Source organism: Podarcis muralis, chromosome Z (assembly GCF_964188315.1).
Source record: "Podarcis muralis chromosome Z, rPodMur119.hap1.1, whole genome shotgun sequence".
Lineage (NCBI taxonomy): Eukaryota > Metazoa > Chordata > Lepidosauria > Squamata > Lacertidae > Podarcis > Podarcis muralis.
This window is the reverse complement of record NC_135673.1, coordinates 22,774,526-22,800,530: the sequence shown is the minus strand read 5'-3', so window position 1 is coordinate 22,800,530 and position 26,005 is coordinate 22,774,526.

The following is a 26,005-nucleotide window of genomic DNA, read 5'->3' as shown; positions in this document are numbered from 1 at the left end:
GGCTCCCTTTTGAAGAAAACTTCCAGCAATCTGGGACTTTTTAGTTTAGAGAAAAAACACATAAGATGTGACATGATACAAGTTTATAAAATTATGCATGGCATGGAGAAAGTAGATAGGCATTCCCCCCCCCCATCTCTCTTAACACCAGAACTTGTGGACATCCGGTGAAGCTGAATATTGGAAGATTAGGGACAAATAAAAGAAAGGACTTCTTCATGCAGCACCTAGTTAAACTATGGAACTTGCTCCCATGGAAGGCAGCAATGGCCACCAACATAGATGTCTTAGGCATGGGAGATTAGACAGATTCATAGAGGAGAAGAGGGCTATTGATCTACAGTCATACCTTGTGTTGCATCTGCGTCATGTTGCATCTTTTCACGTTACATCATGTTACCGGAATGGGTTACTTCTGGGTTTCACTGCTTGCGCATGCGCAGAAGCGTTAAATCACGCCTTGCGCATGCGCAGAAGCACCAAATTGCACCACATGCCCGCGCAGATGCAGCGCTTTGAGTTGCAGGCATTTCACATTATGGACGGGCCTCTGGAATGGATCCCCTCTGTAACACAAGGTAGCACTGTACTAGCCATTATGTCTTTGCTCTGCCTCCACAGTTGGAGGAAGCAATGCTTCTGAATACCAGTTGCTGGAAACCACTGGAGAGGTTGAGCATTCTCAGGTCCAGCATGCAGTTTTCCCACAGGCGTATGGTTGGCCACTGTGAGAACAGGATGCTGGACTAGATAGGCCATCAACCTTATCCAGCAGGCTCTTCTTCTGTTCTTCTGTTTCTATGGCAACACATCTGTACTTGACCAACTCTTTAGATATGTAAATGGATGCCCAGCAGACTTGACCAGGGCTGTTACCTTAACAAAGAGAATGGTTTCACATAGGCGCCGACTCCATGGGGCTTGAGGGGGCCCGAGCCCCCTCAAAAATTCGTTTGGGGGGGCTCCGCCCCCCCAATAATCTCCGGCGCCCCTCCAGCAGAGCGCCATCGCCGCCCCTCCCCTAGCCCAAAATGCACAGGGGGGGCGGGCTGCATGCCTCCTGCCCTCCCTCCCGAGCAAAAGCTCCACCCAATTTCCTTTGGAGCTGATTAATAGGCGCAGCACGCTCTCCCCTATTCGCTCACGAGGAGGCGGCGCCACTTTATTTGCATATTCATGAGCTTATTTATTATTCATGAGCTTTCCCGGGCCCCCCCAATATTTTTTATAAGTCCGCGTCCCTGTGGTTTCACCAGTTCAGCCATATCTTCTATGGCAAATTCCCACCTTAGATATACAAAATCAGAGGTTTGGTTGAGACCCAAATGTATCATCCAAGCCAACCCCTCCAGTCCTATAAGCAGTAGTTATAAACTACACAGTTAAGGTGGTGTGAGTCTTAAAATACTGTAAAATGGTACAAAATAATCCCAGGGATGATGGGCTTAGATAGATGATGAATAGATAGATGATAGATAGATAGATAGATAGATAGATAGATAGATAGATATGGATAGATAGATATAGATAGATGATAGATAGATGATAGATAGATAGATAGATAGATAGATAGATAGATAGATAGATAGATAGATAGATATAGATGATAGATAGATAGATAGATGATAGATAGATAGATAGATAGATAGATAGATAGATGATAGATGATAGATAGATAGATAGATAGATAGATAGATAGATAGATAGATGGATAGATAGATATAGATCAGTGTTTCCCAACCGGTGTTCCGCAGCACACTAGTGTGCCGCCGGACGTTGCCTAGTGTGCCGTGGGAGGGAGGCGGGCGAGTCGGGCTAATCCTCCGACGAGCTCCACCTCCAGACCCATTGCTCAAATCCTTTAACCCAGGAGGGCGGGGGGGGGGGGGGGAGAGAAAGAGAAAAAAGAAAGGGTGGGAAAAAAGAAGGGGAAGAGAAAATATTTTTTTTAAAAAAAGGAAAGAGAGGGGAAAAAGCGAGGGATGGAGGAAGGGGAATAAACAGAAGGGGAGGACAATGAAGAGGGGCGGGGCTTGGCAGGCAGCAGATAACTGGGGAGGGGGGCGCGGCTGGCGGCGGCTCAAGGCAGGAAGGGAGGAGCTGCCTCGCGGAGAGTCTTGGGCTGCAGAGATTTCCCGTTCAGGAGCGCGGGAGGCCACGCCGTGGATGGGAATCTCCTCCTCCTCTTCCTCCTCCTCCTCCAGGAGAGAGGGTGGTCCGCCCCACCAAGTCGGGCCTGCTCAAGCGTGGGAGCCTATAGTTAGAGCTCAGCTCCTTTTCTTGCCTTCCCCGCTCCCCCACGGAGCACATTTTCCTCGCCCCCCCAACCCCCGCATGTAGAATAGAAGCCCTCCAGCCTCCACGGTGCACAAACTCTCCCCTCTGCAACGAAGCGCTTTGTTGCATATCTTTGGTGAGGTTTTTAGGCAGTCTTGGTGCACCTTAAATCAGCGCTAATTGCACCTGGACGCAGTATTTACTTCCGAGTAGGCCCCCTTCTCCCCCCCCCCCCGGTAGCACCTGACGTTGCTATTCGTATCATCAGGTTTGTTTGTTGATAATTTAATTGTTTTAAAAGCATCATGCTAAAGAGCTCTCTCCCACCCCCAGACCCTTGGGCAAAACAGAAACACACACATACACAAACACAGAGATTGAGCCCTGCAGGTTTTATGAAATGAATGGATTCTGAATGCCTGTTTCAGTGGCTTGTCCGCCTTAGGCTGCTGGGCCAGACACCTGTTACACGGTGCAGTCCGTAAGCTGTGAGCGCTGCTACCTGCCGCCGAGACCACGTAACGACAGTCTTGAAAGACCTACATTGGCTCCCAGTACCTTTCCGAGCACAATTCAAAGTGTTGGTGCTGACCTTTAAAGCCCTAAGCGGTTTCGGTCCAGTATACCTGAAGTAGCGTCTCCGCCACCATCGTTCAGCCCAGACACTGAGATCCAGTGCCAAGGGCCTTCTGGCAATTCCCTCACTGTGAAAAGTGAGGTTACAGGGAACCAGGCAGAGGGCCTTCTCGGTAGTGGCGCCCGCCCTGTGGAATGCCCTCCCATCAGACATCAAAGAGATAACCATTACCTTCTATGCTGTTACTATTTTTTTATTTTTTTTTACATAAGTAAAAAGTGACCTTTCCCCATCTGGCATGGTGGTGTGCCTCGAGATTTTTTTCATGAAACAAGTGTGCCTTTGCCCAAAAAAGGTTGGGAAACACTGATATAGATGATAGATAGATAGATAGATAGATAGATAGATAGATAGATAGATAGATGATAGATAGATAGATGATAGATAGATAGATGATAGATAGATAGATAGATAGATGATAGATAGATAGATAGATAGATAGATAGATAGATAGATAGATAGATAGATAGATGATAGATAGATAGATAGATAGATAGATAGATAGATAGAGATAGATAGATGATAGATAGATGATATAAAGGAAACGACTGAATAAACGTGTTGGCATAAGAAAGTCTTCAATAGATGTTTGAAGGTTGACAGTGAGGATTAGCATGTTAAAGTCTAAATTGTTTAATACTACCTTCACCAATCTAGTGCCCACCAAATGATATGGAGTTCAACTCTTATCAGCCCCAGCCAGCACACACACACACACACACACACACACACACACCCCAATGGGAGTTATAATTGTTTTATTATTTATTAAATATTTGGTCATTCCTCACAAAGTAACCCAGTTGTAGTTCAAAACATCTGGAGGGCACCAAGTTGTGGGAGGCTAGTTTAATAAACAAATTATCTAACTAACTTTACTGAAATCTATTGGTTTGGTCTTTCTCCAAAAAGTGGGGCAACATTGTGAACCGGTCTTAGATGTAGACCTTATGATGCTCAAAATGTCTAGGTTCCCCAATAGCTTTCTCAGTATTTTAGTAACCTTGCTAAGCAAAGGAGTGAGGCCATCTGCCTCCCCTCCATTCTGGAGCAAGCCAGAGAAACCCAAAGGTCATCTGCCCTTTCAGAGCAGCTTGTCACCATCACCCTTGTTCTATCGATGTAATAGTGTGTGATGAGTCACTTGCCAAAGAGAAGCAGATTGCTTGTTGCTATAGTGATTACTCATTGTATTCTCCTTGGAAATATTGGGGGGGGGGGTGATATTTCACTTATACATGAATGGTTTCTTGTGATAAGTGATAAATTCAGCTGAAGAGAGACTTAATGACTACAGGCCAATAGTACCATAGATTTATTTTATTTTTAAGCGGACTCATCTGTAGTGGAGGCCCAGGACCTGCCTTGCTTTGCAAATGACCATGGGCCAAATTCTGATTCAGCATCACTCTTGCCCTTCACCCATATTTCACATGTGTTCTGCTTGCTTTTTAATCCCTCCCTTCCTCAAGCATTGCAGTTATATATTTAGCCATTTCTCTATTCAATAATCACTCTATTAATATAAAAAGGAACCTCCTTCTCATTCACCCCATACAAAACCACTGTGAGCTTGGAGCAGGAGTTCTCATGCTGATATCAAGGGCACCAGTCAATCAGTGCTGGATTCTGTTGCAAACTTGCAAAACTAATCTTTTTTTTGGGGGGGGGGGCTTAACAGAGCAACCCTAAAAGAAATGCCCAATGAGACTTAAGCATACTTGGTCTGCATGGAAAAATTGAAAACTCTGGGTGGGGATGAGGAGAACAAATGGAATGGAGTGTCCTGGAAAATGATGCGGCTTGCTGACTGAATCCTTGAACAGGAGCACTTCACACTGCAATATTTTGCAGCATGTTCCCACTTACATCTGATTGCTTGTGATACAAATGCTGCCTTCACTATTCATTTGATTTGTACTACTCATTTGATTTGTACCTGGGATATTATGTAGTCCATTTAGGGATGTGCTGTTAGCCTGGGGCATCACCGACTTTTAAAAAGTACAGCATATGTGTGGGTGGGTGGTCTATGCAATCAGGCTTTCCAAGAATATCAGGTCTCATGCCTGGTGACCAGTGCAATGTGCCCGTGTCGTTGTGCAGAAAATACCTCCCATTGTTTATTTTCTTCTAGCTCATGACGTTCCCTTCCAAGAGAGAACAATTATGCTGCGCAAGTTGCAAGGTGAAATGCTTTTGTACAAAGACGGAGAGACCCTGTTAGAGAAGCACAGAGGTCAGCTTTCCTGGGAAGGGGGCCAGTGGCACAGCTCAGCGCTTTGCAAAAGTTCTTATCTACTTTCTCATGCTCTGAAGGTTGCAAGGTTCTCAACCCTGTGGCATGTCCAGTGAAAAAGCTCCCACATATAGAGATGGGGAAGACCTCTACCAGGATCCTAGACTAGAGAGCCACTGCCAGTCAATACTGACCTGGATAGGTAAATAATTTGACTTAATATTATATATTTATTTCAAATTATACATATCCAGTGCTTTTAAAAAAAAAATGTTTAGGGGTGTTTTCATTTCCCTACCCATGTTGAAATACTGCTCCTCAATGAGGCCAAACTTAGATTCACAAAACGTTTAGGGGTATGCGTACCCCTGTGTACCCCCCAAAAAAACTCACTGTTCATATCCCACTTGTACCCAAAGTATATTTCACCACACACTGACAACATGCCTCAGAGCAACTTGTTTTGTCATCACAACAGCCCTTTGAGATATAACAGTAACTAATCTGGAGTCACTCGGAATTTAAGAATGGAGCAGAAATCTGAATCCAACTTAACTCACTTTGGGGCCCTCATGCCTGAGGACGTATTTATAGGGGCGGGCTGTTTGAAAAGGCAACCTGTGTGGTGTAGCAGTTAAGAGTGATGGGCTAGGACCTGGAAGACCAGGGTTCAAATCTACCACTTGGCCACGAAACTCATTGGATGACCATGGCCTAGTCATTACTTAGCAGCGTAACCTACTTTATAGGGTTGTTGTGGGGATTAAATGAGAAGGGGGAGAATTGTGTATGCCACACCTTGAGTTCCTTAGAGAAAAAGGTGGGATATAATTGCAATAAATAAATAGATAAGCAGCTCATCTCTGTTGAGCTGGTAAAGCACATGGGGACTCCTGACCCTGGTCTGCTCTTTTGTTCACTTGGGAACGAAACAAATGAAAAGGCTATCAATTCTTGCCTTTTTTGTGCATTCAAGAAAAAGTAAAAAGCAGCTGGGTTTCATTGTCACCTGTTCAAGTTGAGGTGACTTTTTCCTCATGAAGGAGCCCAGTTCAGGTAGCCTGTTAAAAGGTGGCTAGGCTTTTCTTGTGTGCCATAGGTGAGCCAGGAGGGTGTGCTTGCTTGGCAAAAGGGGGGTGGGAGGCAGTGGGCACCAGTCAGTCAGTGTCGCTTTCCTTTGCTACATCCACATTTAAGAAGGAGAAAGGGTAGCTCATGAGCTGAAAAGGAGGCCCTGACAGCTCTATTCTTCCCACTCAGTTTGAAAGCAACATTTTGAAAGGGCCTGATATGTGGCTTTCCCAATGAGGCGGCAGTGGCGGGGGGGGGGGGGGGGAGATGTGGCACCACCAGCAAAGCCAAAAGAAATACTCACACAATTAAAAATTCTATTTAAAATAGGGTGTGGTTCACTGTGACGATTCGAGATGCTAAAAAAAGAGGATGGGGGAGGTAAGGAGCTAGAGAAGGGTGCATATAAATAGAGGCATCACATCAAGGCAGGTTTTATTTTAGCTCCCCAAAGGCTGAATAGAGCGAATGCATATCCAGAACTCTTGCAGCTAAAGACAGTGAAAAAGAAAGAGTTACGTTTCCATGTGAGGCTTTCTCTGGGAGGGCTAGAAACTTGAAAAGTGCAGCCCTTTGTATATTTACTCAGAAGTTATTCAGTGGGATTTGCTTGCACATAGGGAGGATGGGAGAAAAAATTGATTCCGTTTGCATGTAAAGGTGGATCTATCCTTTAAAGAATTTACTGTTTAAGGATCTACTAACCTTTCTCATAGGGACGAGGATGGCGCTGTGGGTAAAACCACAGTGCCTAGGACTTGCCAATCATATGGTCGGCGGTTGAAATCCCCGCGGCGGGGTGAGCTCCCATCTCTCGGTCCCAGCTCCTGCCCACCTAGCAGTTCGAAAGCACCCTTAAAGTGCAAGTAGATAAATAGGTACCACTTTATAGTGGGAAGGTAAAGGGCGTTCCGTGTGCTGCGCTGGCTCGCCAGAGCAGCGATGTCACACTGGCCATGTGACCCGGAACTGTCTGCAGACGGCGCCGGCTCCTGGCCTCTAGAGTGAGATGAGCGCACAACCCTAGAGTCTGTCAAGACTGGCCTGTACGGGCAGGGGTACCTTTACCTTTACCTTTAACCTTTCTCATGTCTGCAGTTGGAAATATAACAACACAATACTGGAAAAGATAGCCACCTTCAAATATCCAAAGGACTGTCACATGGAAGATGGAACAAGCTTGTGTTCTGCTGCTTTAGAGGATGGGGCTCAAATCAATGGATTGAAATGACAAAAAAGGAGATTCCAACTTAACATCAGGGAGAACTTTCTGGCAATAAGTTGTTCGACAGTGTGATGGACTCCTTCAGAAGGTGGTTAGCTGTCCTTCGTTGGATGTTTTTAAACAAAGGTTTGATGGTCATATTTCAGGGGTGCTTTAGCTGAGATTCCTGCATGGCAGGGGGTTGGACTAGATGACCCTTTGGTTCCCTTACAACTTTACAATTTCTATGATTCTATGAATGCATCTGCTACTTAACTCTAAAGCTCAGGAATACTGTTCAGCCACGCAAAGACCAAAGATTATTTTAAAACAGTACGGCACATGTTTATTCAGTACACTGGAAAGACGGCAAGGAGAAGACACCTAATGGAGGTAATCAATTTTAAACTATTTACAAACTTACTTAATGTTTGGCTGCATTATTTACGTTGCAACTCTCCTGTCTGAGAACCTGGAGAGAGGCTGCCAGCCAGTGTACACAACACTAATCTAGGCATACCAAGTTTGACATAAGATAAGGCAGAAGAGAGTGATAAGGCAGTGAGAGATTTTACTTTCTTGGGCTCCATGATGACTGCAGATGGTGACAGCAGCCACGAAATTAAAAGACGCCTGCTTCTTGGGAGAAAAGCAGTGACAAACCTAGACAGCATCTTAAAAAGTAGAGACATCACCTTGCCAACAAAGGTCCGTATAGTAAAAGCTAGGGTTTTCCCAGTAGTGATGCATGGAAGTGAAAGCTGGACCATAAAGAAGGCTGATCGCCGAAGAATTGATGCTTTTGAATTATGGTGCTGGAGAAGACTCTTGATAGTCCCATGGACTGCAAGAAGATCAAACCTATCCATTCTTAAGGAAATCAGCCCTGAGTGCTCACTGGAAGGACAGATCGTGAAGCTGAGACTCCAATACTTTGGCCACCTCATGAGAAGAGAAGACTCCCTGGAAAAGACCCTGATATTGGGAAAGATGGAGGGCACAAGAAGAAGGGGACAACAGAGGACGAGATGGTTGGACAGTGTTGTCGAAGCTACCAGCATGAGTTTGACCAAACTGTGGGAGGCAGTGGAAGACAGAAGTGCCTGGCGTGCTCTGGTCCATGGGGTCACGAAGAGTCGGACACGACTAAACGACTAAACAACAACAACAAGACAGAAGAGTGGAGAGAAACAGTAGTCTCTTTAGCCATCTAGCACATCCTTCTACACACATCCTTGCTTGAGATTTAATGGCCACATTTAGGGACTGACAGAGATGTTTCCTTGTTACCATTATAACTGGAAATGTCAGTTACAGATAGGTAGCCATGTTGGTCTGCCATAGTCAAAACAAAAAAAATTCCTTCCAGTAGCACCTTAAAGACCAACTAAGTTAGTTCTTGGTATGAGCTTTCGTGTGCACATGAAAGCTCATACCAAGAACTAACTTAGTTGGTCTTTAAGGTGCTACTGGAAGGAATTTTTTTTGTTTTGGAAATGTCAGGAATTGAACCCAGACTCATGGTAAGTCTGTGCATGAGCTACAGCTCCCTCCCAGCAATGGCTTTTAAAAAACAACAACCATAATTGTTTCACACTGGAAATAAAACATGACATAATTTCATGTCACCTTAATCCTTACCAGTGTATAACATAGCTCTGTAGGTTCTGCCTATGGCCCCTGACTCCAGCCTTCTGTCCTCAAGACACACTGCCTGGGCCCTTTCAGATTTGCCATTGTAATCACAGTGGCTCCTTGAAGCAGAATTGATTGATTGCACACCATTACTCAAATCAGGTTTTGGTTCTGTAACCATAAACATCAGCACCACCTTCCAAAGGCATTTCTCTCCAACTCACCATGTGAGAAGCGCAGCTGCACTGCTGGAGGCCTCCTAGCATTGCTAAATGTCAAGAACTCAAAACATTGATAGCGGAGAGAAAAATGAAGCGCTCACACTATTTTTGGATGGGGTGAGGTGCTTCTGTAATTTTTGCATTCCAAAAGCCACATTCCCCCTGTGAAGCCCAGGAGTTTGTATTAACTCTCCATGGCAAGTCCATTCTGCTTTCAGAACTTGCACTGTCAAGATCTGCAGCTGATTCCTCTGTGTTCCTCCTCTCTCAGCTTGAACATTCTCGATGCCAAGCGCAGGTGAGGTATACTTGTAGGCTGTCACTATTTTGGGGTGAGATTCAATCCCATACCATCAAATGGAGGATACTCCTGGACTGGTTCCAGGATATAGGAAATGGGGACATTGTATTACATAAATTCCAACCCTACCTTCAGGACTAAGTCCAGAGAGTAGCAGGGGTGTACCTAGGGGTTGGCCAAGTTGGCTCCCCTACGAAGGGCCCAGACCCAAGGGGGCACAAAAATTGTGCCTCTCCACTCCGACTAGGAGTGACTAGGAGCCCATCTGCCTGCTCCCCAGGCCATTCTTTTGCTGCTCTGCATGGGTGGGCGTGGTGCACAGACTCTGCTAGGGATGTGGGGGTGATGATACTGCTCTTTGCCTATTAGTAGTAGTAGTAGTAGTACCCTGTCCATCTGACTGGGTTGCTCCAGTCACTCTGGGCGGCTTCCAACATATATAAAAGCACAATAAAACATTACATATTGAAAAGCCAAGGACCCAAGGGACAGAGAGGGGGGCTGATACAGCTCATTGCCAATGGTGCTAGAGAGTAGCATTGGAAGAGTGCTTTTTGCCCCCACCCCCAACCCCCGGTGGCTACATTATGGGGTGCCACAAGGATCTATCTTACCTCCAGTGCTATCTTCATGAAGTCACCAGGAGCAGTCATTTGCAGTCAGCTCTACTTCTCTATAACATCTGAATCAGGAGAGGCTGTGCAGTCCCTGGATGCAATGGTGAAATGGATGAGTAAAAACAAGCTGAGCTGGAATCCTGGCAAGACAAACGAAGTGTGGGTGAGTAGCTCTCGGGTCCAAGAAATTGGTCAGTTGCCTACGGTGCACAGGACTGCACTTCCCCTGAAGGAGCAGGCTCTCAGTTTGTGTGTGCTTCTGGATTAAGCTCTGTCACTGGGGGGTTCCGGTAGCCTCAGTAACTGGACGTTCCTCTCACCAATTGCAATTGGTTTCCTGGACTGCAAAAGCCTTGCCACAGTATTTCATGCACTAGTTACTTCAAGACACAGGTGGCGCTGTTGTCTAAACCACCAAGCCTCTTGGGCTTGCCAACTGGAAGGTCAACGGTTCGAATTGGTGCAATGGGGTGAGCTCCCGTTGCTTTGTCTCAGCTCCTGCCAACCTAGCAGTTCGAAAGCACACCAGTGCAAGTAGATAAATAGGTACTGCTGCGGTGGGAAGGTAAACAGCGTTTCCATGCGCTCTGGTTTCCATCACGGTGTTCCGTTGCGCCAGAAGTGGTTTAGTCATGCTGGCCACATGACCCAGAAAGCTGTCTGTGGACAGACACCAGCTCCCTTGGCCTGAAAGCAGAGATGAGTGCCGCAACTCCATAGTCACTTTTGACCAAACTTAACCATCCAGGGTTATCTTTTACTTTACCTTTACTTCAAGACTGGATTACTGCAATATGCTTTATGTGGGGCTTCTCTCATGCTTGATCTGGAAGCTGCAATTAGTTCAGAATGCAGCTCCACAATTTCTGATAGAAGTGAGACCTTGTCAGCATATATTACCTGTGCTCAGAGGTCTGCATTGTTTGCCAATTTTCTACCAGGCCAGGTTCTAGGTGTTACTATTAGTATATAAAGCTCTTAACAACTTGCAACCAGTTTATCTCCAAGATCGCCTTACCGCACCTGTGCTCACTCAACCACTTCAATTGGCGAAATTGGCACTACAACAGATGCCATATAATACCCTTCTATTTTTGTAAGAACTTGGTCCTTTAGTGTGGCAGCACCTATCCTTTGGAACTCCCTGCCTATTGAAGGATGGGGGTAGGGGGTGTTATGTGTTTCAATGTTGTATTTTTTAGTTATGAACCATCCTGAGATTCGTGGCTGAAGGGCAGTATACAAATTTTAATAATAATAATATAGATATAGATGATATAGAGATAGATATAGATATGGATATCAAAGTGCCTTTTTTAGTTAAGGTGAGCAGAAAAATAAATAATTACTAAGTTGGTATGTAGGTAGATAAAGGTAAAAAAGATGCTCCATCATAATAAAGTTCAAAATCCTATATTTTATACATTAAAAATTAGCAACTGTATAGCCAATAACATAAGACTTGGCATACAAGATCTACTGTAGATTCCGGCAGTATTAGGCGACTGGGCGTATAAAACGACCCCCCAAATTGGTAGCTGCCAATTTGGGGGGTCGACTTATACGCCCAGTCTTATACTTGGCAGCTTCACTGGGCAGCGGCAGTGGGCAGCGGGCTCCGCGCTGAGAGGAAGCCGCCCAGCGAAGCCGGCTTAGCATCTCTGGGCAGCTTCGCCAGGCAGCTTCCTCCCGGCACGGAGCCCGCCACCCACTGACGCTGCCCAGTGAACCCATACCTGGCATATAAGACGACCCCCAACTTTTAAGAGGATTTTCCAGGGTTAAAAAGTCGTCTTATACGCCAGAATCTATGGTACTCCAAAGGGTCTAGGTAAAGGTAAAGGTAAAGGTAAAGGTACCCCTGCCCGTATGGGCCAGTCTTGACAGACTCTGGGGTTGTGCGCCCATCTCACTCAAGAGGCCGGGGGCCAGCACTGTCCGGAGACACTTCCAGGTCACGTGGCCAGCGTGACAAGCTGCATCTGGCGAGCCAGCGCAGCACACGGAACACCGTTTACCAAAGGGTCTACAAACCTGCAAATTCCAAATTGCGCCCCCCCCCCATGCTGTAGTTAACAGCAACTTAGAAAGTGCTGCGAATTCACACTTTGGCACTTTTAACTCCATTGTTTAATCATTTTTATACTATATTTCCAATTTTGGTGAAAATTTTATTTAGGAAAATGATTGTTAAGTGCTTTGGTGAAGCCCTGAGTAATGCTCAAAAGTTATTTCCTGTGAAACTAAAGCCTATGGCCGCAACTACTGGCAAAATAAGGCAGGGCATGGACAGATTTGATTTTTGAAGCAAGCGTTTTGCTAAGGTGCTTGCACAGGGAGCATCTATTGGTTGCTTTGTGCAATGCCAAGATAGAAAGCAGCCTTATACTGAGTTAAACTCCCCAAGTGACACTGACGAAGAGGAGGAGTCTGACAACCTTGCCACTCCCATGCTAATAACCTTCAAGGCACCTTATGTCACTGACAGACAGCTGAAACCACACAACAGTACCCAGGCTACACACAGATTTCTGCCTAATGCCTCTAAAACTCATGATCCAACTGGTGCCCAGATACTCACCCTCATACGGGAGGACCAGCTTTCCCCTCTGCATCTCTGGCAGAACAGGACAAATGAGGTCCCTGCTCAGGAGGTTGGCTCCTTGCTAGCCAACGACCCCCACTTTGCAGCACTTGCCTCTTCAATACTTCCGAAGGCACAGAAGGAACTAACAGCCCCACAACCATCTCATGAGGAAAAGAGGGACTGGCAGCCAACAGGCCAGCATAAGGTCACCCTCCTAACGTGGAATGTAGCTGAATGGGCTGCATCTATCAGGGACACCTGTTTCACTGATTTTCTATCACAACACCACATCCTATTGATTCAGGAAACCTGGACCAGGGATGACATATCATTAAATGGATATTATTCCTTTACAACTGGAGCTGAACTGGGGAAAAGGCATGGCAGAGCAAAAAGGGGACTGGGGCCCTTCTCTCTACCAACACCGGCTCCACACCAAGGCCCCTCCCCTCTCTTAAGACACTAGCCATGGCCACTCTGCTGCATCTTAACGAGAAGGCTCTACTAATTATAAACACCTACATGCCCCTAATGTGCCAGAAATTTGATATCAGAGTCCAATGGAATGAGCTGGAAGGATATGTTACAGACCTCATTCTACAAAACCCTAATGCAATGGTGGTACTGTGGGGGGGGGGGGGGACCTAAATGCCAGACTAGGACCTAATGACCAAACCCTATATACATGGTTCAGCCATACCCCACCAGATCTGGTGGTCGTAGGCCTGCTAACAACATGAGCCTCAAAAGACCAGGTGTCGGACTTTGCAGGTCACTGCCTAGCACAAATGTCCATCAGACTAGGTCTTTACATCCTAAATGTTCACTTTCCTGTCTGGAATCAGGATGAGTGCCATTGACTACGTAATCGTCTCTGAGGACCTTCTCCAATACGTAAGCAATAAAGAGGACATACCCAGATTCAAGAATGACCATTTCCAAGTCTCACTCCACCTTACACAGAAGGAACATAGTGAGGGCAATCCCCAGCTACCCAGCTAATGCTTGCAGGAAAAATTATTATTATTATTATTATTATTATTATTATTATTATTATTATTATTTTATTTATACCCTGCCCACCTGGCTGGGTTTCCCCAGCCACTCTGGGTGGCTTCCAACAGAACACTAAAATACAATAACCTATTAAACATTAAAAGCTTCCCTAAACAGGGCTGCTTTCAGATGTCTTCTAAAAGTTTGGTAGTTATTTTTCTCTTTGACATCTGGTGGGAGGGCGTTCCACAGGGTGGGTGCCACTACTGAGAAGGCCCTCTGCCTGGTTCCCTGTAGCGAGGGAACCGCCAGAAGGCCCTCAGCGCTGGACCTCAGTGTCCGGGCAGAATGATGGAGGTGGAGACGCTCCTTCAAGTATACTGGACCGCTGTGCCAAATGGACTCCCCAACTAAATCAAAAAGTAACCAAGATGCTGAACTCAGAAAGCTTACAGACCATCCGAGCTACCCTGATATCAGCTGAGTCCCCAGAGGCCCTCCTGTTGGCCTATAAGGACCTGACTCAATAACTATACCAACATCTTAAGAGAACAGAGCAGAGACACCATCAACACCACCTCCGAACTATGGTTTGACAAGGACTGCATTGGTGCAAAAAAAGCTCTTATAAACTCATATCAAGCATTTGTTTCAAATGCAACTCATACAGCTGTATTGGACCTCCTCTAGCATAAAAGGCACTATAAGCAGGTGTTGGTTTGGGGTGGGGGGAAGGAAGCAGAAAGAAATAACTGGACACAGGCTATCCAGGCAGCCAAATCCAACAATTCAGCTCTCTTCTGGAATACCACAAGGCTCTCCCAATCTAACAAACCATTAGTGGTAGAATCCTATATCCTGTCAAGGATCTGGGAGACACATTTTCATGAACTCTACAAGGACAGAGCTGATGGGAGAGGCCAAATCCCTGAAAGCATAGTCAACCTCCCAAAGTTGGTTCCTGTAACAACGTCAGAGATTGAGAGCCTGGTAGCCCAATTGAATCCCAGGTGCAGACTTAATACCTGCAGAGGCCATCAAAAATAACTTGGACTTTTGGGCCCCTACCCTAGCCTCACTTTTCACCAGCAGAGACACCTATGGACATATTCCCAAAGACTGGGGACTTTCAATCATTGTCCCAATATATAAAAAAGGCAAGAAAGATGATCCTGCCAACTACAGACCAATCAGTCTTCTTAACATAGTAAGTAAACTGGATGCAAGTCACCTACAATGGAAATTTCAAGACTGGCTACAACAAGAAAATATACTTGCAGATGAACAAGCAGGATTCAGAGAAGTATGCTCGACCTTTGACCAAGGCTTAGTTCTCCAACACCTAATAGAGAAGTACTCATCTAGTAATACTGTCTCTCTCTATGTGGCCTTCATTGACTTCAGAGCAGCCTTCGACTCCATCTCCAGAATAAAGCTATGGGAAAAACTGGAGACCTCCGCACTTGACAGGTGCTTGCTATATTTAATACACACACTACATGAAGGGACCTTGCTAAAAGTGCCATGTTCCCTCCAGGGCCATCTATCCAACGCAATAGAGACCGAGAAGGGAGTCAAGCAGGGATGCATATTGGCCCCATCTTTATTCAATTTTTAAATACTGATATGATTCTCCACCTCCACAATATGAATTTCCACCCTCCAAAACTCACAGGAAAGCATATTCCAGTGCTGCTTTACACAGATGATGGAGCAATCCTCTCAAGAATGCCGATAGGCCTTAAAAGAGCCATGAGAACACTGGCAGCATATTGCAAGGAGGGCCTATTGGAGCTCAATTACCAGAAAACCAAAATTGTGGTTTTTGCCAAGAGGCCCAAACCACGTGCATGGTGCATCAACAAGATCGAGCAGGTCACCTGCTTCAAATACCTGGATATAGCCCCACATTCATCAGGAAGCAGAAAAGCCCACGGTGACTATGTTGCAGGGAATGCCCACAGAAGCACAAAACCTCAGGTGGACACGATATACCTGCAGCCCTCAAATTGTTTGAGGCTAAATTGATTGCACAGCTGCTATATGGTGCCCAGCTGGGCCCCTCCACCAACTGCTCACCACTAGAATTGGTACAATCCAAATTCTTAAGATCTGCTCTGCAAGTGCCTAAACGCGTCTCCAATGCGACTATATGTCTTGAAACTGGATCCATAAGAATTGAGGCCAGAGTGTGGCTCGCCACTCTTAATTACTGCTTGAGACTATCTTTCTTCCTGAGTGGCCTTGCTCCCCTGACTATTAAGGATGATTTCCAATCAACATGGAAACAAACTGTGAAAAATATAATAACTACTCTAGGCTTCAACCCACAGATTTTACTTGACATGGGGCATGAAAAAAGCTAAAAGAAATATTAAATAGTGTGTGGAAGACACAGAATGCCAAGCTGGTCTAGCCAGGTCCCCAAAATTTCTAATCGGTGAAACCAGAAGATACCTCACTTCCCAAATGCCATATATAACCAACCTTGAAATCTCAAAACAGTGAAGGGCTTTCACTCTGGCCTGTTGTCAGGCCCTCCCCTCAGCCATTCAAGAAGGCCATTATAGGAAGACACCATATGAGGAGAGGAAATGCCCATGGGGCTCCGGGCAGCAGGAAACAACAGAACATGCCCTTTTCCATTGCCAGTACTATGTAGACATACGAGCCAGGTTTATCCTGCACAAATTCCCAGGACGCACAGAACAACTCAACATCTCCCTACTACTCCAGGATGAAAACCCAGATGTTACACACTCAGTTGCTAGATTTTGCACTGCCATGATGGATATTCGCCCAAGGATGGTTTGTGCTAGAAACCAGTCCTAAACTGAAGGCCCATATTGCAAGACCGATATTCCCCTAAGCTCCACCCTTATAGTTGTTTTAACTGCATGTCTTTTAGTTCATATCTGTTTTAATTAACAATTCTTATTCGTCAGCTATCTGTGTTTAATCTCGTATGTTTTATCCTATGCTTGTTTCTTTGTTCTTATTTGCTTTAACAATTACCGGTTTAAATCCTAATTGTTATTTTATTCATATGTTCCTCTTATGCTGGTCTGTGACCGTAATAAAGTTTTATTCAACTGAGTCAAAACATAGGTCTATCTAGCTCAGTACACTAACCAGCAGCATCTCTCCAGGGTTTAGGACAGGGCCTTTCCCTTCCTGGAAATGCTGTGTGTTAAACCTTAAATGTTTGTATGCAAAGTACATTGTCTACCACTGTGCCACAACCTATTTCATGGGTAGGCAAACTAAGGCCTGGGGGCCGGATCTAGCCCAATCACCTTCTAAATCCAGCCCACGGACGGTCCGGGAATCAGCATGTTTTTACATGAGTAAAATGTGTCCTTTTATTTAAAATGCATCTCTGGGTTATTTGTGGGGCGTAGGAATTCATTCAAAAAATATAGTCTGGCCCCCCACAAGGTCTGAGGGACAGTGGACCAGCCCCCTGCTGAAAAAGTTTGCTGACCCCTAACCTATTCATTTAGTTATAGAATAAGATAAAGGTAAAGGTAAAAGTAAAGGTACCCCTGCCCGTACGGGCCAGTCGTGTCCAACTCTAGGGTTGTGTGCCCATCTCACTTAAGAGGCCGGGGGCCAGCGCTGTCCAGAGACACTTCCGGGTCACGTGGCCAGCGTGACGAAGCTGCTCTGGCGAGCCAGCACCAGGCAGCACACGGAAACACCGTTTACCTTCCCGCTAGTAAGCGGTACCTATTTATCTACTTGCACTTGAGGGTGCTTTCGAACTGCTAGGTTGGCAGGAGCTGGGACCGAAAGATGGGAGCTCACCCTGCCACGGGGATTCGCACCACCGACCATACGATTGGCAAGTCCTAGGCACTGAGGTTCTACCCACAGCACCACCCACGTCCCCTAACCTATTCATTTAGTTATAGAATAAGATAGTGTTGTGCAATTGTTAGATAAGCGCACCAGCTTATTTGGAAACCTGCAACAGGGTCATGGAGAATGCACCCCACAACCACATATGCACCACTACAAACCAGAGGTGGACCTTGGTAATATGGCGCCCTGGGGCAGACCAAAATTGCCCCCCCCCCCCGCCATCCCAAAGCCACCTTCTCAAAGCTGGCTAAGTGAGGTGCCAGCTTTGGGAAGGAGATGTGAGGCTCCAGCAGGGTCCTAGGCACTCCTGTCTCCTTCTAAAAGCTAAGCAAGTGCTAACTAGGCTTTGGGAAGGAAGGAGGACTCTAGAACCTGTCAGAACCTTCACATCTTCTTCTCAAAGCCCAGTACTTACTAGGCTTTGGGAAGGAGACGAGAAGGTACTCCCTTACACCCTGTGCGGGGGATCTGGTTATTCAGCCCTAAATCCACCTCTGTCCATACCCTCAAATACCCTACTCTATGCTGCAGCCCCTTCACTATGCTCCACACACACTGAATCCCCTATGAATACCCGAAACCACTACGCCCTGCAACTCTCTCTCTTTCTCCCACAGATACCCACCCCATACTGCAGCTCCATTCTGGCTCAAATGGGAGTGATGCCTCTTCCAAGATAGCACTTGACAGTTACAGTTTGTCCAATTAAACATTTTAACTGATTCACCTAGCCAATTAATTAATTGACTGAAAACACAATCCTCCACACAGTTCCCTGGGAGTAGAACAGTTGAACTCAGTTAGATATATTGTGCTGCAAAGCTGCGACTCAAATGCTGTCATAGAAACAGGAAATAAAAAGGGGAAACCCCCTGCAGTAGTGTAACCCAGGGGCCAGGGGCTTTTTCTACCTGGAGCCACATTTCCTTCTAGGCACCAATCTAGGGGCTGCATGCCAGTGGTGGGCAGAGTTAGAGGCAAAAGTGGGTGGGGCAGCCAATGTACACTTCGCCTCTGTAGAAGAAGGCTGCTGTCTACACAGATTCACATACCCCCTCCTTCTCCTCCATCCAGACAAATGGAACTTACACCTTGTTCTATTTTCCAAACATGATCTTGACAGCTTTCTGTTATTATGCCATCCATTATGTTATGCAATTGTATGCCACTGTGATAGTAAAGAGGAGCTTTCTCTTAGGAAAGTGGCTGTGATGAATGCCAACACACTGTGAACAGCATTTCTGAAGTGTGTATGTGCTACCCAGGCCACCCAGTAGCAAAAGACTATTTTAAAACCAGGATCATTAACAAAGGGATTTATTTTTTTTACTCCCCAGGAATTGCAGGAATGGATTCTTATAATGGCATGTGGTCATGTCACATGGCAATAAAAAGCCTTTGTTGCCATCCTTGAGCAGTTTTGCCCTGACATGCTTGGATTTTGTGAATGAGCAACGCAGCATCCAACTTCAGTATCCCATTGTCATGTTGTCTATATTTCTCTTTCTCCCCCCCCCCCAACAATCAGCTCTTTAAAGGTCTCACTCAGCTCTAAATTACCTCTCAACAGTCATCCTATCGCCAGCAACAATGGATCACCAGAATCACAAACCCAGAAATTCAACAATCCTGTGCTAATTCTGGTCTCACAGCAATCGGAGCAACATGACCCAGACTAAACTTCTGCCATACAATGTGATATAAATCTTTTCAAATGCAAATGCCGCATCTTCTCAAAGTGGTCACTGTCTGCCAACAACATCTACTACAGTGTTACCTCGGGTTACATACGCTTCGGGTTACAGACTCCGCTAACCCAGAAATATTACCTTAGGTTAAGAACTTTGCTTCAGGATGAGAACAGAAATCGTGCTCCGGCGGCGCAGCAGCAGCAGGAGGCCCCATTAGCTAAAGTGGTGCTTCAGGTTAAGAACAGTTTCAGGTTAAGAACAGACCTCCAGAACGAATTAAGTTCTTAACCCGAGGTACCACTGTATATGCATAGGATAGACTTCCCCAAACATTGAGGATGATTGGAGTTATCATCCAAAATATTTGAAGGAGAGGTTTGGCGTAGGTCAGCTTCAGAAACGGGTCAGCTCCTAGTTGTAGAATTTGATGAGACTTCCTTATCAGAAGGAAGACCCCAGCATGTGCTGCAGCATGAAACAGGACTGGATGGAAATAAGTCGCCAAGAGTGAACACCAGAAAACATGCTCCAAGAATTTGCTCCAACTGGACACATTCCCAGCTTGAGACACTTCCATCATTACAGGAGCCTAAAGAACATGGACTACAAGGAGTCTGAACCAATGTGTAGACTTGTTTGGAAACATGAGGCATCCCCTGTCAGATTCCTACTTGACAGGGGGAACCATGTCCAGTCAGGATCAGAACCTCACTAATGCATCAGGATGAGTGAGTCAACCAAGCTGACTACATAAACCAGGGAATGGGGAACCTAAGGCCCTCTATATGTCATTGGACTACAGCTCCCATCATCCCTGACTGGCTGGGGAGAAGCTGGAGTCTAACAACACCAAGTGGACTGCAGCTTCCTCAACCCTGACATAAACCCTCAGTTACTGCTTGGAGACTTCTGGTGCCATGGCCTCCATAGATCTACTCAATAGATTTATTCTAGGCTACGGACTGAAACCACATGAAGGCACATTTATTTATTCCATAATTTTTTTTACACCACTTATAAAAACAAAAAACTCAAAGTGGTTTACAAAAAAAAGCAAAGCATTGAGATGAATTAGCAACAATAATGTAAGACTTTCCAACAGTTAAAATGGCAATAAACTAAAAAAGAGCTTAATCAACTTTCAGTACCAACTTTCTTAACACCTGTGTAAGCTTGCCTAAACAAAAAAATGTTCTTAGGAGGTGCTGAAAGTGTACAGTGGTACCTCGGGTTACAGATGCTTCAGGTTACATATGCTTCAGGTTACAGACTCCGCTAACCCAGAAATATTACCTCGGGTTAAGAACTTTGCTTCAGGATGAGAACAGAAATCGTGCTCCAGCGGTGCGGCAGCAGCAGGAGGCCCCATTAGCTAAAGTGGTGCTTCAGGTTAAGAACAGTTTCAGGTTAAGTACGGACCTCTGGAACGAATTAAGTACTTAACCTGAGGTAGCACTGTACTGTACAGTGAAAGTCCTGTCTTATATCAATGAGGTCTTGCTGAAGCTAAGCAGGTCTGGATCTGTTCTATGCCTGGATGGGTGACTGCTTGGGAACCATATGAGTGCTAGCTTGGGTTTCATGGCATGGAAGAATGGTGGGAAAGAAATGAAAGGATATAGTATAATATGCTATGTATATTTTTTTAAAAAACACACCTGGAGAACTTTTCCCTTTCTAGGCCTTCTGACTGCTGATGGTGCAAGACACCTTCCTCACTTGATGTATTTTGTGCTCGTGGCTAGACTGTTCCCCTATGCTACCTGGAAAGCTAAGAGGGACCATGGAGGATGCTTTTTAGCCTGTAGGGTTTTCACTCTTAGCTGTACCAGATCCAGTCTCTGCTTAGCAAAAACTGCCAGTTGTTTCTGACTGTGCCAGATTGTGATGCCTAAATGTGTCGGAATGAGAAGAGAGATGTGTCAGAAAGAGAGAGCCTCTCTTGAGGAGGCAGATGGTTAAAGTGACATGTTTCTGCAAGAGTTGCTTAATATAAACATGTTCTTGGTAATCCTTTGAATCTATCCCAGTGAGTTTGGACTGAAAACTGCACACTGCTGCTCGGGGGTGGGGAGATTCACGTCTAGCAACTAATTAGCTTATATTATTCCTCTTCTGCATTCTTAAAATATTTAGTACACAGTGCTGATTACTATACACCCCAGTGTATCAGATGAAAATATAGGAATTGCAGCCTTGCAGTGTTTCTTCACCATTCTAATATGCCCAAGAGAGAGCTGTGCCATACAATCTAAATTAAATTCACACGCAATAAAAGGAAAATAGCTGTGTTGATCTATAAAAGAATTTCCAAAATCCATGTTAAGGCAATACTTTTATTTGATCAACCCAAATGCTATAACAATAGGACACAAGATTTTGAGTTCTGCAGAACTCTGTTTCTTTTATTTACCATCTAGCTCTAGTAATATGGATTTTGAAATTCACACAGATTTCCCACTGCATCATTTCCTTACATGTGGAACTGTGAGCAAAGATTCTTACAAAACCTTTGGCAGGAACTGGCAAACAGATCAAATTAAACAACTTAGCAGGCTATCCATGTGGGACATTATTGCAGTCAAACCAACAAATCATGTTTTGCCAGATGGGCACATGAAGGGGCTGAAACTCACAGAGCTTTCCTATAAAACTTGCTAGAGAGAACTCTGTGAAATCACTTTCTTTTTCTGCCTTGGCAGAAAGCTGTAACACTACATACTTCCTTCCAGCTTGGGCATCCCTTTCTTTGCTTCCAAGCTGAACACCTGTACATGTCTGAAGTCTGCAGCTCAGACACTATTTTTGAACTTACATTTTGTACTTTTGTAACTTAGATAGTAACTTAGATAGATAACTTAGATGCTCAGGTTGCAAACGTGATCCGTACGGGATGCACGTTCACAACCCGCAGCGTTCACAACCCGCAGTGGCGTGTTTGCACATGCGCGGGTTGCGATTCGGCACTTCTGTGCATGCGCAAAAAGTGATTTAGTGCTTCTGCACATGTGTGATCACCAAAACCCGGAAGTAACCCATTCCAGTACTTCTGGGTTTTGGTGGGTGTGTAACCCGAAAAAATACAACCTGAAGCGGCTGTAACCCACGGTGAGACTGTAGTTATAAACCTGCTTTAATTTTGTTACTGTAACTCCTGCTTTAAGACCTATATCATGTAAGTAAATAGTTCTTTTATTTCTTCACAAAACAATGTGTGTGATTGATGTTCTTAAGAGGGGGAAAAGGGTAATACCAGGGGAAATCCTGACTGCTTCAGAGCATCTTGGATTGTATTTTCTAGAATGTCGAGTCAACCTTGTCTTAGCTTCTAAGTTTAAGCTGCAAAGGATGGTACTCTGCTGATCTTACTCACATGAGCTAGGAAGGATAATAACTAAACAATACATCCTCTCCTAGTGTCCCAATCCATTCCTACAATGAAACTGTGCCCCAGAGCTTAGCATTGCCCCTCCTTCAATATAGCCCTGAAATCCACTTGCATAGCATGGTACATCCATTTTCAAAACATTATTCATGTTCCAATTCATTTTCAAGTAAGGAAATAAAACCCACTAGAGTTGCAGCCCTACGTATTTGTTGTAATTAAAAACATCCATAATACTTCCTCAAAGGCAGCATTTTCATACATGCTTTGTTATTTAAATGCATATATCTATCTATCATCTATCTATCATCTATCTATCATCTATCTATCTATATCTATCTATCTATCATCTATCTATCTATCTATCTATCTATCTATCTATCATCTATCTATATCTATCTATCATCTATCTATCTATCATCTATCATCTATCATCTATCTATCTATCATCTATCTATCTATCATCTATCTATCTATCTATCTATCTATCTATCTATCTATCTATCTATCATCTATCTATCTATATCTATCTATCTATCATCTATCTATCTATCTATCTATCATCTATCTATCATCTATCTATATCTATCTATATCATCTCTCTCTCTCTCTCTCTATCTATCATCTATCTATCTATCTATCTATCTATCTATCTAATCTATCTATCATCTATCATCTATCATCTATCATCTATCTATCATCTATCATCTATCTATCTATCTATCTATCTATCTATCTATCTATCTATCATCATCTATCTATCTATATCATCTATCTATATCTATCTATCTATCATCTATCATCTATCTATCTATCTATCTATCTATCATCTATCATCTATCATCTATCATCATCTATCTATCTATCTATCTATCTATCTATCTATCATCTATCTATCTATCTATCTATCTATCTATCTATCTATCTATCATATCTATCTATCTATCTATCTATCTATCTATCATCTATCTATCTATCATCTATCTATCATCTATCTCTATCTATCTATCTATCTATCTATCTATCTATCTATCTATCTATCATCATCGATTTATCATATCTATCTATCATCTATCTATCTATCTATCTATCTATCTATATCTATCTATCTATCATCTATCTATCTATCTCTATCTCTATCTCTATCTCTATCTCTATCTCTATCTCTATCTCTATCTCTATCTCTATCTCTATCTCTGTCTCTATCTATCTATCTATCTATCTATCTATCTATCATCTATCATCATCTATATCTATCATCTATCTATCTATCATCTATATCTATCTATCATCTATCTATCATCTCTCTATATCTATCTATCTAATCTACTATCTATCTATCTATTATCTATCTATAATCTATCTATCATCTATCTCACACAATGTGCAAGTGATACTTCCAGAGATGAAGCAGAATAAAGCTATCAATGGCTACTAGCCATGATAGCTATGTACTATCACCTCCAGTGTCAGAGGCAGGGTACCGCTAAATGCCAGTTGTTGGGAATCACAAGTGTTGTGTTCATGTCCTGTTTGTAGGCTTCCCAGAGGCATCTGGTTGGCCACTGTGAGAGCTGAATTAGATGGGCCTTTGATTCGGCAGGGGTCTCAAGTGGCTTAACTTGAAAAAATGTGCATTATCCTTAGCTTGGAGGCCCGGGACACTGCAGCCCTGGAAAGCATCTTGGACTTTCTATTGGGTTGGCCCAACTTTGGGTTACCCACTTAAAAAAAAATAACAATCCTAGCCATCTCAAATATCTGAAGGGCTGTCACATGGAAGATAGAGCAAGCTTGCTTTCTCCTGTTCTGAAGGGTAGGACCCGAACCAATGGATTCAAGTTACAAGAAAGGAGATTCCAGCTAAACATCAGGAAGAACTTTTGGGCAGTGTGAGCTGTTTGACAGTGGAACAGTCTCCCGTGGAAGGTGCTGGACTCTCCTTTCTTGGAAGTTTTTAAGCAAAGGTTGGGTGGACAACTGTCATGGATGCTTTAGTTGAGATTCCAGCATTGCAGGGGGTTGGACTAAATGACCATCAAGATCTCCTCCAGCTCTATAATTCTATTATTCTATGTTAGCAAAATCAACAAAGTGTCTTGTGGCACTTTAAAGACTAGCATGTTTATGATGGCATAAATGTTTGTGGGCTACAATCCACTTCATCAGATGCATAGTGTTATCTTGAGTTGCATATATATATATATACATAATTTGTGGAGGGTGGGGTGAGGTCGTAGCTCAGTTATGGAGTATCTGCCTTGCAAACAGGACATCCCAGGTCCAATCTTCACGGACACCTCTAGGCAGGGTTGGCATCAGGGCCAGCCCTGGATGTTTTACCAATCAAGGCAAAACATAAAATGGTGCCCTCCTCATCCACTCCCACATTTGCTGGTAAGCAGCATGCTCCTGTGGGACCTGGATCTGCTGCCCCTTCCAGCTGTCCCTAGCCTGCTGCCAAAGGTACGTAATTGCCTCACTGAGCTTCATGGGTGGGAGAGACTCCTACCTGAAATCCTAGAAAGCCACTGTCAGTCAGTGTAGGCAATATTGAACTAGGTGTGTGTGTGATAACCAGCCTCATATAACCAACATGCTTAATTAAGTCTAATCCATGAAGGGGTTCATACTGTACAGTAAGCTGTCCTGCCAGGCTTAGCTCACCGTGGGAGGGACAAGGTCATCAAATATTTCTTCACCCCCAGTCTACCTGAGAATTTTAACATGTGAAGAGGTCTGAGCTGGTCTGAGGAGGTCTGAGAAGAGTTTGTAAGTAAACCATTTTTATCTTACTAAACACGTGACCTTTCTTTTCCTATGCTGGAGGAAGAGGGGACTATTTTGGAACTCACATATATAGAAAAACATATATTAAAGGTATAACAGCCTATATTTCCATGCTTTAAAGGTAAAGGGACCCCTGACCATTATGTCTAGTCGCGGACGACTCTGGGGTTGCGGCACTCATCTCGCTTTATTGGCCGAGGGAGCCGGCATACAGCTTCCGGGTCATGTGGCCAACATGACTAAGCCGCTTCTGTCGAACCAGAGCAGCGCACGGAAATGCCCTTTACTTTTCTGCTGGAACGCTACCTATTTATCTACTTGCACTTTTTGCTGCATATTTGGGGTTCTCTCACCAAAGAGTACTTGCCCCAAACTTGGCTCTTGGCATCCAGGGAATTATTCTTTTGTACCATTCTTTTCCTTGCCACAAACATAGTGGAACTGTGGCCTGACTTGGTAAAAGGCAGTTTCCTATGTTCCTGTGTATGTG